General features: G+C 38.4%; 2 protein-coding genes across 4 annotated transcripts in view; one reads left to right on the top strand and one right to left on the bottom strand.

Moving 5' to 3' along the window:
• The window catches only part of GPR141 (G protein-coupled receptor 141), a 182518-nt gene that overhangs the window by 80365 nt on the left and 89091 nt on the right, over positions 1-13062 (top strand). The gene's annotated exons all lie outside the window — the stretch shown is intronic.
• Positions 1-13062, bottom strand: part of LOC109548348 (THAP domain-containing protein 5) — a 217697-nt gene that overhangs the window by 79501 nt on the left and 125134 nt on the right. For both annotated transcript variants that reach the window (XR_004528162.2, XR_012334035.1), the window contains exon 3: positions 387-478. The gene's annotated coding sequence lies outside the window, so the exon portion shown is untranslated. The remainder of the gene's footprint in view (positions 1-386; positions 479-13062) is intronic.

Genomic DNA, 13062 nt, shown 5'->3' on the forward strand with positions numbered 1-13062 from the left:
TGTAGAGAACAAACTTATGGTTACCAAGGGGGGAAGGAGGTGGAATGAATTGGGAGATTGGGACTGACATATATACACTACTGTGTATAAAATAGATAACCAATGAGAACTTGCTGTATAGCACAGGGAACTCTACTCAATGCTCTGTGTGACCTAAATGGGAAGGAAATCCAAAAAATAGTGGATATATGTATATATATGACTGATTCACTTTGCTGTACAGCAAGAAACTAACAAAACATTGTAAAGCAACTACACTCCAATAAAAATTATTTTTAAAAAGAAAACTATTCCATTTTCATGTATTCTTTTGATGCTCTGTAACGTAAGCCCTGCCCCCAACCGTTGCCCCAGGATCTTTGGTCAAAGTGATCGCACACACTTGCCTTGTGTAGGGAGTTTTGTGGGAATCAAGGAAGAAGGGCTCATATTCCATGTTTGGTCTGTGTCAGCTGTAGAGAAGGGAGCATCAGCAAACCTGAGGAGAAAATGATGAGAGGATTTGGCAGGTGCAGAAAGTCACAGCAAGCAACGCCTGGGAGAAATGTGGAAGTGCGGCCATTACCCACTCACTGGGCAAGGGCCTTCATGAACTTTTTCCTTGCTTTTTATTATTTTTAAAAGATATTTCAACCTTTTATATTAATTGAAAAGTTTCAACATCCTGAAATGTTGAAAGAAGAGCACTCTGACTTCCTTAAGCCCACTACATGGAGTCAAGGATTATTAACATTTAGCCACAATTGCTGTATTTCTCTTTTTCTATGTATGTTTTAAATTTTTATTATTCACCTTATTTTTGGAGGAGCCATTGGCATGTAAGTTGCAGGGCATCATGACAGTTGAACTCTATAGACTGAAGCATATATTTCCTAAATATAAGCCACTGTCACTTAAATATTAAAAGGCAGGGTGAGCCCTAAAAGCTGAGGAACTTGGAAAGCACGGGTGGTTGGCATCTTAGTTACAAAGTAAGGGACAGAGAAAAGGCCCCCACTGCACCTCTCAGGGAGTGTGGCCCCAGCGTAGGTGAAGCAACGTGGGGAGATAACCCTCCCACACCTCCCCATGCCCGCTCCCAGCAGGTTTACTTTGTAATGTGAAAATGGCTTCCCAGAGAGATTCATCCTTGTCTCAGCATCACCCTCTCTCTCTCTCTCTCTTCCTTTTCTTCTCCCCATGGCTATTTTCTCATGTTCTCTTTTCTTGAGTCTGTTTCTTACTCTGTTACTCTGTGGAACGTCTCCTTGTCACTGCCATCCCAGGCTGGGTCCAACTTGGGCATCCCGAATCTTAGAGGGCCGATGTGTTTTGGGGGAGGGAAGAGTGAGGGACGTGTAGCAGGGGAGCAGAGGGAGTGGTGCTTGGGAGGAAAAAAAAGGTCTTGGATGCCACTGAGCCCAGCACAGCCCCTGGCACTCACTTGGGTGAAGGCTGTCTTGGACACACCCTTTCTCTCCCCGTGTCTCTCTCTTCTCTGTCTTTCTTTCTGGCTGTCTCTGTCAGGTCCTTATATCTGCCTGTCTGTCCAGTCTACCTCCTCTCTTTACCATTTTTTTTCCTTCCTCATGTTCAAATGATGCTGAACTTGGAGAAGGCTGTTGAAGCAGGGACAGGATATGACCCTCGGCAGCCTCTGCTCTTTTGTTCAGGATGTTTGTGTCCAGACAACATCTGAGAAGTGTTTTGGTGCCTTTTAAAGGAAGGCAGCATGTGGCTGTGAAGAATAATGTTGGAAATAATGAATAAGGAGAAAGGCATAAACTACTTTGTAATTTTATGTTTGTTTCCTTTTGGGTGTAAGTGCTCATGGAATAAATGGGTATCATTTCGGTCGGCGGGATGCTTTTTTTTACCACGCTGCTCTTTGTCTCTCTGTGGCCTTCCCAGGAGGATGGAATCTCCTCCGTGCCAATTAAGGAATTAAGGAAGACAAAGGAGCTGCATTTCTAGAGTCCTGCAGAGCAGGTCTGCTAGCCATCAACCTGAGGGCTGTGCAGACAGCCCCCCGGGGTCTGCTGGAGCTGTACAAGGACAATTTATCAAGAAACTGGTAGTTCAAATGGCATCTAAGCAGGTGCATCTCCCAGAGCAAACACTGAGGACCCTGTAACGTGCCTTTCAAGCCCATAGCTCACCTCAGAACACCCAGGCCTCTGGTTATTGTTACACTGGACATGGCTGGCACCCAGGCATAGCTGCTGAGCTGAGGCACATGAAAGAAAATCAATGGGACTTTTTCTATCCAGCATCATTTCATCCTTCAAATTGGGTCTAACATAAACACATAATCTGGTTGGGCAGGCAGGTTCTTAATCAGGTACCGGAAGTAACAGGAGCCACTTACAAGACAGCCATGCTGGGTTTGCTCCCTCTGAATTTTGTGTTAATCATTGAAATGTGATTTTCCCATTTTCCAGGAGAAACCTCCAGAGGATATTAAGATTAGCTGCAAATAAAGTTACAGACCCATCATGTTTAAATTCAATGTAACTGATATTTATTCGAAGCCAGTTCTGTGCCCTGCATTGTGCTGAGTCTGTAGAGAGATGCTCAGATGGCTGAAGATAACCTCAGACATGAGACAGGTGACAGAAGCCCAGGGAGAGTGACAAGAATTGGGAAGGGAATTGGGAAGCCCTCCTACAGCAGGTGGGATGGTAGAAGCAGGGACACAAGGAACACAAAGGACTTTGGTGGGTGGGAAAGGGACGTCCAGAGGGAGACAGCCAACAACATGAGATGCTGCAGACTAGAGCTTTTCCTGGAAGTGGAAAGTAAGAGCAGATCAATAGTCGAGCTGTTGGGTGGGAGGCTGTGAAAGCCTTTCTGGGAGTTTTGGTGTTTTCATTGTGTCACGGGAAACCATTAAAACTTCCTCTGCTTTTTGAAATCAGCATGAACTGAGTTTATGTGGAGGGCTGACTTTTGGAAATGGGGATTTTGTTGTATGCTTACACTTTAGCAGAAAATGTAGAGCTTTGAGGTCAGAGAGACTTGGGTTCAAATCTGAAACTGAACATTCAAAGAGAAATGAAATAACCCTGAGGACTGGGCTGTCCTTCCCTCCCTCCTCCCCTCCCTTCTCTGCTAACAGACTTAACTTTCTGAGTTGTGTTTTTCTGCAGCTTGGTCAGATAATACTTACCCCATGTGAAGTCATCAAGTGTCTAACATGAACTCACTTAACCGGGAGCCCAGTCAATCATTCCCAGATACAGTGTTTACCTTGACCGTGTGTATTTGTCAAAAGGCCAAATTTTTACTCTTCTCATTCAGTTCCTTCCCTGGGTTTCAGTTATCCTGGATGAACTCAAGCACCTCTTGCTTTATCAGTCTTTTCCTAATGATTCTAATTAATAGTACGCATTTGATGTAAGGGTTACGTGTGTGTGTGTACATGGGATGCAAAGGGAGTTTGTGAGCAATGGTGAAGCGAGACAGAGTTGTCCAGGCAACACTGTGCATGCTACCGAGCACTACCACATTGCCTGGCCATTGCCACAGTGGATTTAACTCTGGTGCTTGTTCCAGGCCCTTCTTTGCTGCAGATACTCTTTAAACCAAACATTCTAAATAAAGCCTTGGTAGGTGGGCAGCCACCTGGATGAAATTTCTCATTTCAAATCTGCAAATAAGGGACTTCCCTGGTGGTGCAGTGGTTAAGAATCTGCCTGCCAATGCGGGGGACACAGGTTCGAGCCCTGCTCCGGGAAGATGCCACATGCTGCAGCACAACTAAGCCCGTGCGCCACAACTACTAAGCCCATGCACCTAGAGCCCGTGCTCCCCAACAAGAGAAGCCACCGCACTGAGAAGCCCGTGCACTGCAACAAAGAGTAGCCCCCGCTCGCTGCAGCTAGAAAAAGCCCACGCGCAGCAACAAAAGACCCAACACAGTCAAAAATAAATTTATTTTTTTAAAAATTAAAAAACTTAAAAAATCTGAAAATAAGATGCATTGCAGTATCAACCGCAGAAGCAAGGACTTTCTAACTGAATTTTAAAATTCTGGCCAGGTCAGGTCTATCAAACTTTTTGCCTCAAGCATTTGGCAGGGAAAATGTTTCAGTGTGAGCACAGGCAGGGCAGGCATTTCACAGATTTCCCAGGGACCACAGTGTAGAGGTTTGGAAGGTGTGGACTGTCTCACCCCAGAGAAGCTCCTGTGACCCTGCTCCTTGTCTTCAGGGCACTCACCTTGGCTTGTAATTATACACTCATCAGTGTGATTTCATCTTCCTCCGAGACCGTGAGCTCCGAGAGAACAGAGACGCTGTCTAGCAGAGTGCCTGGCACACACAAGACTTTCCATCATGGGAAGGAAGAAAATGGATATTCGCTCACTATGTATATATTTATGAGTTCGTGCCAACTGAATGCTAAGTAGACAACAAATACATCATTATCAAATGTAGCTGGGGAAGAACATTAATGTTTGTATAATTTGGATTTTTAAATGTTATATCAAGCCCTAATTAGCTTTTCTCCTCCAAATTGATATTCTAAATAAAAATCCCTTTATTTGGATTTTGAGTTTGTTTGCCCTGGTGCTCCAGTAACAGTCTTGCATGCAATTAAGATACACACATACAGTAAAAGAACAGGGCTGTGGATTTTAATATTTTTCAAGACATTAAGCAGAGGCAGCTGCCGTTTTAAAAAACAGAATATTTAATTATTGGCAAACATCTGTTTTCTCAACTGTAGTGCAGTTAAAGGTTTTTTGTAGAAGGAAATGAAATATGAAGGTAAGCGTGAATTGACCAAGAATCACTCAGAAACCAAAGAAAACTAAATGTAGGGAACAAAGGGTATGATTCAGGCAAGAAAAATTTCTCGAATCCATTGCATCCATGCTGAACTAGAAATGGAATAATGACATGAATAAAGCTTCATTGATGAAACATGAGAGTTATTGAAACAGATGGAAAAGGCAGGGTATGAGATCAAATGCAATTCACTTGTGCTGAAAAACAACTTTAGTGGCAATGTTTCATACCACGGTTAATATAAAATAAGTCATTATTGGAAAAGAAGAAAGATAGCTCACTTTATTACATCACATCAATAATGCATTTTCTAGAAGTTCATCATGGTCCTTTCCATAAAGGCCAAATAACACAGAGAAATAATCTTTTATGTCTGCTTCTGCCTTCCTGCCTAGAAGGGTGCATTTCATTATTCTGTTTTGGTTCAACCTATCAAAATTCTCAAGGGGTTTCAATGCAGATGAATCCAGGCACTCTATGTAGACATCTAAAATAATTCAAGACGAAAAGAAAAAAGTAAAATAACCTGTTTCTATTTCCACTCTCAACCTCATCATAGCAAAGTGCTTTTTGTTTTAATTATCTCATTTCTTCACTTAGTTTTGACTTTATAGAAATGGCCACAGACTGTGAGTGCACTTTTATTCTGTAATTTTTATCACTTAGTACGCACCAGGGGCTGCTGAGTGTGATCCAAATTCCTAAATTTTTGGTCTCCTTAGCTGGAAAGGGGCGTATAACACCTGCCTCATAAATTTTGGTTAGTATTCAATGAGATAAAGTAAATGAGATGTCCACAGCAGGATCTGATACACAGAGGCTGATTCCATTTGTTCTCTTACTCATTCATTACCTCCTTTGACAACAATAATTGTTGATCACTCATTAAATGCTTCCCTATAGGAATGTAGAATCCAGTGTGTGAGAAAGACAAGCAAACAGAAAATGGTGTGCGATTAATGCAATGATGTAGGCATGCACAGGGCACCTGACCCACCAAGCTGGGTGGTGAAGGTGAGGGGGTGGGAGGGTTCCAGTAGAAAGAGTTATGAGAAGTCAGGAAGGGGCATGTGGGCAGGAGCAAAGGCCCAGAGCAGGAGGGGGAGCTTTGCTATTTTTAGAGAACTGAAAGTAGTTCTGGCCAGCCTTGGACTGTGGTAGAACAGATAGTAAGAGAGATGTCTCATGGCAAGTAAAGGCCGGATCATGAAGAAACTTACATAGCTTCTAATGAACTTTGGACTCTATTATGAGAGCAACAGAGAGCATCTCAGTGTTATTTTTTAAAAAATAGTATTTGTTTCTTCAGATTGCAGTTTACTTGTTCATTAAAGGGAAACACAGAAAAGTTTATAAATGAAAACATAAATAGAAAGCCTCCACGGTCCTCTGATCCTGGGATAACCATCATCGATATTTTGCTGTAACATTATTCACGATAAATTTTATTGCTTTTTGATGTTGTTATGAATGTTGCATATTAATTATAAAAGGAAATCACAGATAATTGAAACATAAATTCAAAGATTCATTTGAATCTTCTCTGCGTGTTGATCTTGTTCTTAGTCTCTGTTTGTCAATCTCTTTAATGTTTCTTACCCTGTATGTTATTTTTAATATATCAGGAGAGTATTTCCATATCACAAAATTTCATGTATAGTATAATTAATAATGAGAGAATAAACTATTTTTGTATAACAAAATTATTTAACCAATTTCCCGTTGTGAACATTTATGCTTCTGCAAATTTTTACTCTGAATAACAATATCATGACAAAAATTTCATAGCTAAGCCTTTCACAGATCTCTAAAAATTTTTATAGAATAAACATTAGCAATGGCATTTAAGGTATTTAATATATTATATACTATTTATAATATATTGTGTATTATATACTGTTATATTGCCCACTGAAAAACAGTTCGAGTTTTTCTCCTAGTAGGCATATATGTCTGTACCCCAGTCACTGATGTCATCAGGTTTTTTAATAGACAGTTTTATAGGTAAAACATGGTAACTCATTATTGTCAATTTGCATTCCTTTGCTTAATAATGAAGTTAAGCATCTTTTCATGTATCAGGTGGTTAATTTTCTCTTCTCTTCCAAACTGTGTTAATGAACCTTTGCCATTTATTGTATTAATTATTCTCTAATTAAATCTTACATTAAGGAGATTTACCCTTTGTAGTATATATTGAAAAGATTTTTGTTAGTAAATAGTTTTTTGTTGAATTATGTTCATGGATATTTTGTTGCTTGGAAGCTATAGCAAAATAGTTTTCAACATTTCAATAACTGAATTCATCAATCTTTTTCTTTATGCTCCTTTACGCTTGTGGCATTGGGCTTAGAAAAGCATCCCCCCCACCGCATGACTGCATGAGTATTACCCATGATTTATCCTGGCAATTACATTTTTATCCACGTGGAATTTATATTTATGTAGTAAGTGAGGGAGAATTCTAATTTAGTTTTCTTCCCCCCCACCCCTGCCGTGCCATGCTTAGCCAGCATCACTCTATGTGTTGATCAATCCAACCTTTCATCCTTCATTTAAAATGCCACTCATGGCTGACTCATTACTAATCATAACCGTTTCTCATTGTTTTTTAGACTAATAGAACCCAATTGTCGGGAGCAACGGGCACATATTTCCTTGCAGCTGACTGTGTGTGCCAGAGAGCAGAACAGCTCACATCTTATGAAGTGGTGGTCTCACTGTTAAGTGTCATTTCACCTTCTTCCTTCCTTGTTCCTGAAATTTGAGGTGGATGCTGTTAGTCAGTGAGGTAACCATCTTCCCACCCTGAGGCAAATCCACCTGCTGAGGATGGTGGGACAGGAGGTCAGAGAACTCTGACCCCAGGTGATTTTCTGGAATAATCATGCTAGCTCTAGACGTCTTGCTTGTGAGAAACCGAAACTCCTCTTTAGTGAATTCTGCATAACTGGATTTCTGTTTCATGCAGCCAAATTTATCTTAACTGATAAATCACTTTCACAATGAATGTATTTTTATACATACTAGAGGGTGTTTCAAGGCCTTCTAATATGTGTCATTGATTTGTATACCCTACATTATTCTGATAGCACAGTGTGTTAAATAATGTGGCTTTACATCTAGGATTCCAAGTCTTCCCTACTCTATCCCTGATTGTTTTTCTTCAAAAAGTAACTTTTTTCTTTTCCTTTGTTTTGTTTTCTTAATGGTGAACATTGCTCTTCACACAGATGGCTGCAGAGGCTCTAAACTATAATCCAGGCATACACAAGCGTACAACCCAGACCAATTAGCCAGATCTAAAGTAACCTGGCTTCTTACCACAACTGTCCTGTAAACATTACAACTTTCTTTCCTCCAAAATGACCGTAATCTCACACGAAAACAGTTACTGTGGGGGAACCAGGAATCTGGCTTTGTAGCCAAAAGTAAAATGAAAGCAGGAAATTCTGTGCCTCCCAGTGGATTGCTCTGCTCTTCTTACTCTTGCTTTCTGTCCCTCTTTTTCAGCCTATCCACGTTTGGTCTCAGTAGGTTTGAATACGCCATCTGACACTTCTTTGGAGCTCACCACGGTGCTGATCTGCTTTCTCCCAACAGGAATCTTAACAGATACCTGTCCCAGCGCCCAAAGCCCTCCACAGAACCTTTCCTTGGGGTGGATTTTGTTCGACCATCACATCATACTCTTTCAGGGTGATGAACTAGCTGCCCAATAACCAGCAATTCTGGTCGGGTCATGTCAGCTCTGTAAGGAACCATCCTGGCCCTGCTGGCTCCCCCTCATCAGCCTACTTGCTTTTCTTGTACTGCATTTCTTTAGATAACTTGATATTTGCTTTGTCAGAGTCATGTTGTCTCTCTAGCTATCCAAGCCTTCATTTATGTCCCTCATTGGAGTTGAAGCATCTTGTTCAAGTCCAGGATACTTCTTTTACTTTTTTCCTATTTACTTCCTATATTTTGTGGTTATGGAAAATAGGAAGATTTTTCCATTTCCTAATAGTTTATTTTTTATTAATATACTTTTGAGCTTTTCTTTGCTGACTGATTACCTTGTTGAACATTCTTATGATTTCAACTTTTACTGGGTGGCTCTTTTGAGTTCTTTTCCTGATAACCAGTCATTGTAAACTAACACTATATTTTCCCCTCCCTGTATTTGTGTCTGTTATTTCTTTTCTTTCATCAGTACCCCAGTGGGAATATATAAGCATTCTTACATAAGTGTGCTGAGTCTTTTTTTCTTTTTCTGACTTTAGCAAAACTGCCTCTAATCCATCATTGTGAAATTTTATGTTGGCTCTTAGTTTTGAAGTACACTCCCGTTCTGGTTTTCCAAAGTGTGTTAGCAAAATGAATTTTGTCATTCCCTGTTCTACCATCTATTAAAATGATCACCTGCTTTCCCTTGCTTTCATCTATTGACATTGCTGAATATTTCTCAAACAGTTATCAAGCACAGCATGTCAGGCATTAAAAAAGATTTTATAATCAACTAAATTTGGAAAGACTGAAGACAATTGCTCCTTCTTGTATATGAACAAATTAAAGGCACTGAGAAGACTTGAAGCCAGGAAATTTCTTTGATTCTTTGATTCAAAGAATCAAAATTCTTTGAATTTTGAATTCAAAATTCTCTGAATTTCTCAATTCAGCTTTTTCATGAAAAAGTTAGATTTTCTATCTTATTTAGGGTTTGTGCATTAACATTTATACATGAAGATGCAATATGTTTTGTTTTTACCCTCTGTGTGTTACTTCTATTAGGGTTAGGAATCAGGATTATGTTACCTTTTTTTTTTTTTTTTTGCGGTACGCGGGCCTCTCACTGTTGTGGCCTCTCCCGTTGTGGAGCACAGGCTCAGCGGCCATGGCTCACAGGCCTTGCCGCTCCGCGGCATGTGGGATCTTCCCGGACCGGGGCACGAACCCGTGTCCCCTGCATCGGCAGGCAGACTCTCAACCACTGTGCCACCAGGGAAGCCGAAATGTTAGCTTTTTAATATTAATAAGGAAATTTTATAAGCTCAAAAAGAATCTAAACAGCAAGGACATACATTTTAGGATCTGAACAAACTTGTCTGAGAAATGGCTCCCCAGGGGCAGCAGCTTTTGCACTTCGACAGCTTCATCTTTTTCTTTCATGAATATTGCTCAGTTCAGGTTTATTTCCTTTTCTTGTTTTAATTTGGTTTCTTATTTTTCCTAAAAGGTCATCAGTATCAATGAAATTTTCAGAGTTTCAGCATGTAATTATACACAACATTCCCTAGAACTTAAAACAAAATATACCCCTTTGTATTTTTAGTTATATTCTCTTTCTAATTCCAGATGTTTCATATTCATATTTTCTTTATTTTTATACTGATTTGATTTTCAGAGATTTGTTTTGATGACTGGTATATTCAAGGAATCAATATGTATTCATTTCTTGCAAAATTTTTATTTTCCAATTAGTTAATTTCTGCTTTTATCTTCATTAATTCTTCTCACCTGCTTTTTTAATGGTTATTTATCATTGCTTTTCTAACTTCTTCTTTTGAATATTAGGCTATATATTTTCATTCTTATTTAATGGCAAGTACATTCAAGGCTATACATCTTTCTCTTAATACAGGTGTAGCTATCCCTTGCTGGATGGCAGGGCATAAGCCTTTCCTCGAGTCTAGTCATGCTTGGAGGACCTTTAAGCTCAGGTGGGAAAACAATAGCACTAGTGATCTTAGGAATGCTCACTGCATTTTGGAAACAGCAGAGATTCTCTTCCATGCCCCCTCTCTCCATGCACAGCTGGGTAATTAAATGTTCAGTTTCTGAATTTAGACTGCCCAGGCTGGCATTTCAGCTCTGACACCTAATAGCAGAATAAGCTACTGAAGGTGCAGGAGGACAATGTCGCTCACGGGCTTACACATGGTTCGTCCCCTTTCCAAATTTGCTGTACTGCCCTTTACTCTGATGAAGCCACCACTGTTTGGAGGCAGAGCAACCTGCAAGGTGGTCTCCTCCCAGAGTCCAGGCAGGAAGTGGGAGGAAAGCCCCTCTGCCCTTGGCTTTCCCCTAGCCTACTCTGGGACTTTAGACCAGAAGAGGAGATCGGGATCCAAGTGCCTCACTACTTTTCTATCCTTCAGTCACTTTCTTCCGTCTATTTTAGGGACCAGAGTGCATTTTTTTTTCACACTCTCATCTTCCACTGAGGCTTCTTTACATCAGGCCTCCCCCTTCTCAAACCAAGCCTTTCGTATTGGCCAAGATACAATGATTCACAGTTAGAAAAAACAAATCAGAAAATGTTTTTAAAACACTGTACCCATTACACAGACACCGAGTACCATTTCTCTGAAAAATACTTATGTATGTTATTTCTTGAATTCAGAGATATCAATGACAAATTCATCACCAATAAAAAAAATCCTATTAAATAAACTAAAAAACTGATTTACCAATTAACAATGGCATACCTTTAAATGCAAACCACTCTCTTTAGTTTCTCAATCAAAGTTTAGGTCTATGATTTTTTTCTCATTAAAAGTCAAAGGTTTTTCTGAAAAATTTTGGCTATGAGCAATCGATTATGTACTATACCATGAAAATAATATATTTTTTTACAACCCAGGTGACTGAACTTGAATAATTTAGAAGATTTAGGTTTAACAATAAAATATAAGTCTTATCAAATAACACTAGGGTTTTTATCTGCATTTCTTATTCTATTAAAGGGGTTGTTTTGCTTTTTTTCCTTAACTGAATTATGTCTAACGGTTAGTTAAATAGCTTCTATTGAAAGTCAGTCAGTAACTTCTGACAAATAGAAGTTCATTTCCTGACTGGCCTCTGTGCATAAACAGGTCACTTCCACATATCTGAGCATTGAAATGTGTCATATATTTAGAGATACCCAGCAATGACCAAAATAAAGGCAGAAATTAATTAATAAAGAATATCATGACTCCAAAAGTTTCATTGTTGAAAGACTACTAATATTGATAACTTTGGCAAGACTGATAAAGACAAAGAAAAAAGAAGACAGAAATTACTAACATTAGGAAGGATAAAGGAACATCAATACAAGATCTATAGGTATTGAAAGGTGATAAGAAAAAACAATGAACAAGTTTACACCAAAAAATTTAACAACTTAGATGAAATGGAAAACTTCCTTGAAAAAAACCCTCACAATTTACATAAAATAGCATAAAATTAAATAGAAAAAGTGAATAGTCTCATCTCTATTAGAGAAATTGAATTCATAATTAAATGCTTTCTTTCAGAGAAATGTCTAGGCTATTGTGGCTTCAGTGATGAATTCTAACAAACATTTAAAGAAGAAATAAAACTAATATTACCCAAGTGCTTTCAATAAACATAAGATGAGGAAATATATCAAAACTTGTTTTATGAGGCCAACATAACATATTGCCTTTGATGATAAGACAAACATATTAAAAGATATTATAAGAAAGGAAAATTACAAACTTATAGTGTCATTAACTTAGATAGAAAATTCTTAACAAAATATTGGGATATAAAATCCAGAAATATATAAAAAAGATAATACATTATAACCAACTGAGTTTTATTCCAGCAATGCAAGGTTAGTTTAACTTTTGAAAATCAGTCAATGTAATTCATTATCTTAACAGAATAAAGGAATAAAACCATATGATCATTTCTATATATACAGAAAAATATTAAATATCTATTTATGACAACACCTCTCAGCAAATTAGAAATAAAGGGAAGCTTTTTTTAACCTGATCAAGGACACCTGCAAAAAAAACTACAGCTAATATACTTAATGGTAAAAGACTTCTTTTCTCCCTAAGTTTAGAAATATGGCAAAATTTCCCACTCTCATCACTTCTATTTAATATTGTACTGGAAGTCCTAGCTAGTGCAATAGGGCATGAAGATGAAATAAAAAGTATACAGAGGAAAGAAATAATAAAAAACTATTTTTGTTCATAGATGACATGATTACATATGTAGAAAATTCTAAATGAATCCACAAGAACAACTGAAATTAAAAAGGGAATATAACAAGCTCACAGGATAGAAGTCAAGATGCAAATTTAATTTTATTTACATACACTAGCAACAGCCAATTAAAAAATCAAATTTAAAAGCCAACACCATTTAAAATAGAGTCAAAAATTCAATATACTTACAAATGACATGTACAACTTCTATGCTGAAAACAATAAAATATTGCAGAGAGAAATTAAACAAGACCTATACCATGGATATAAATGTAAAGGATTATATAAATACTAAAAGAAAA

Source organism: Tursiops truncatus, chromosome 9, assembly GCF_011762595.2.
Source record: "Tursiops truncatus isolate mTurTru1 chromosome 9, mTurTru1.mat.Y, whole genome shotgun sequence".
Lineage (NCBI taxonomy): Eukaryota > Metazoa > Chordata > Mammalia > Artiodactyla > Delphinidae > Tursiops > Tursiops truncatus.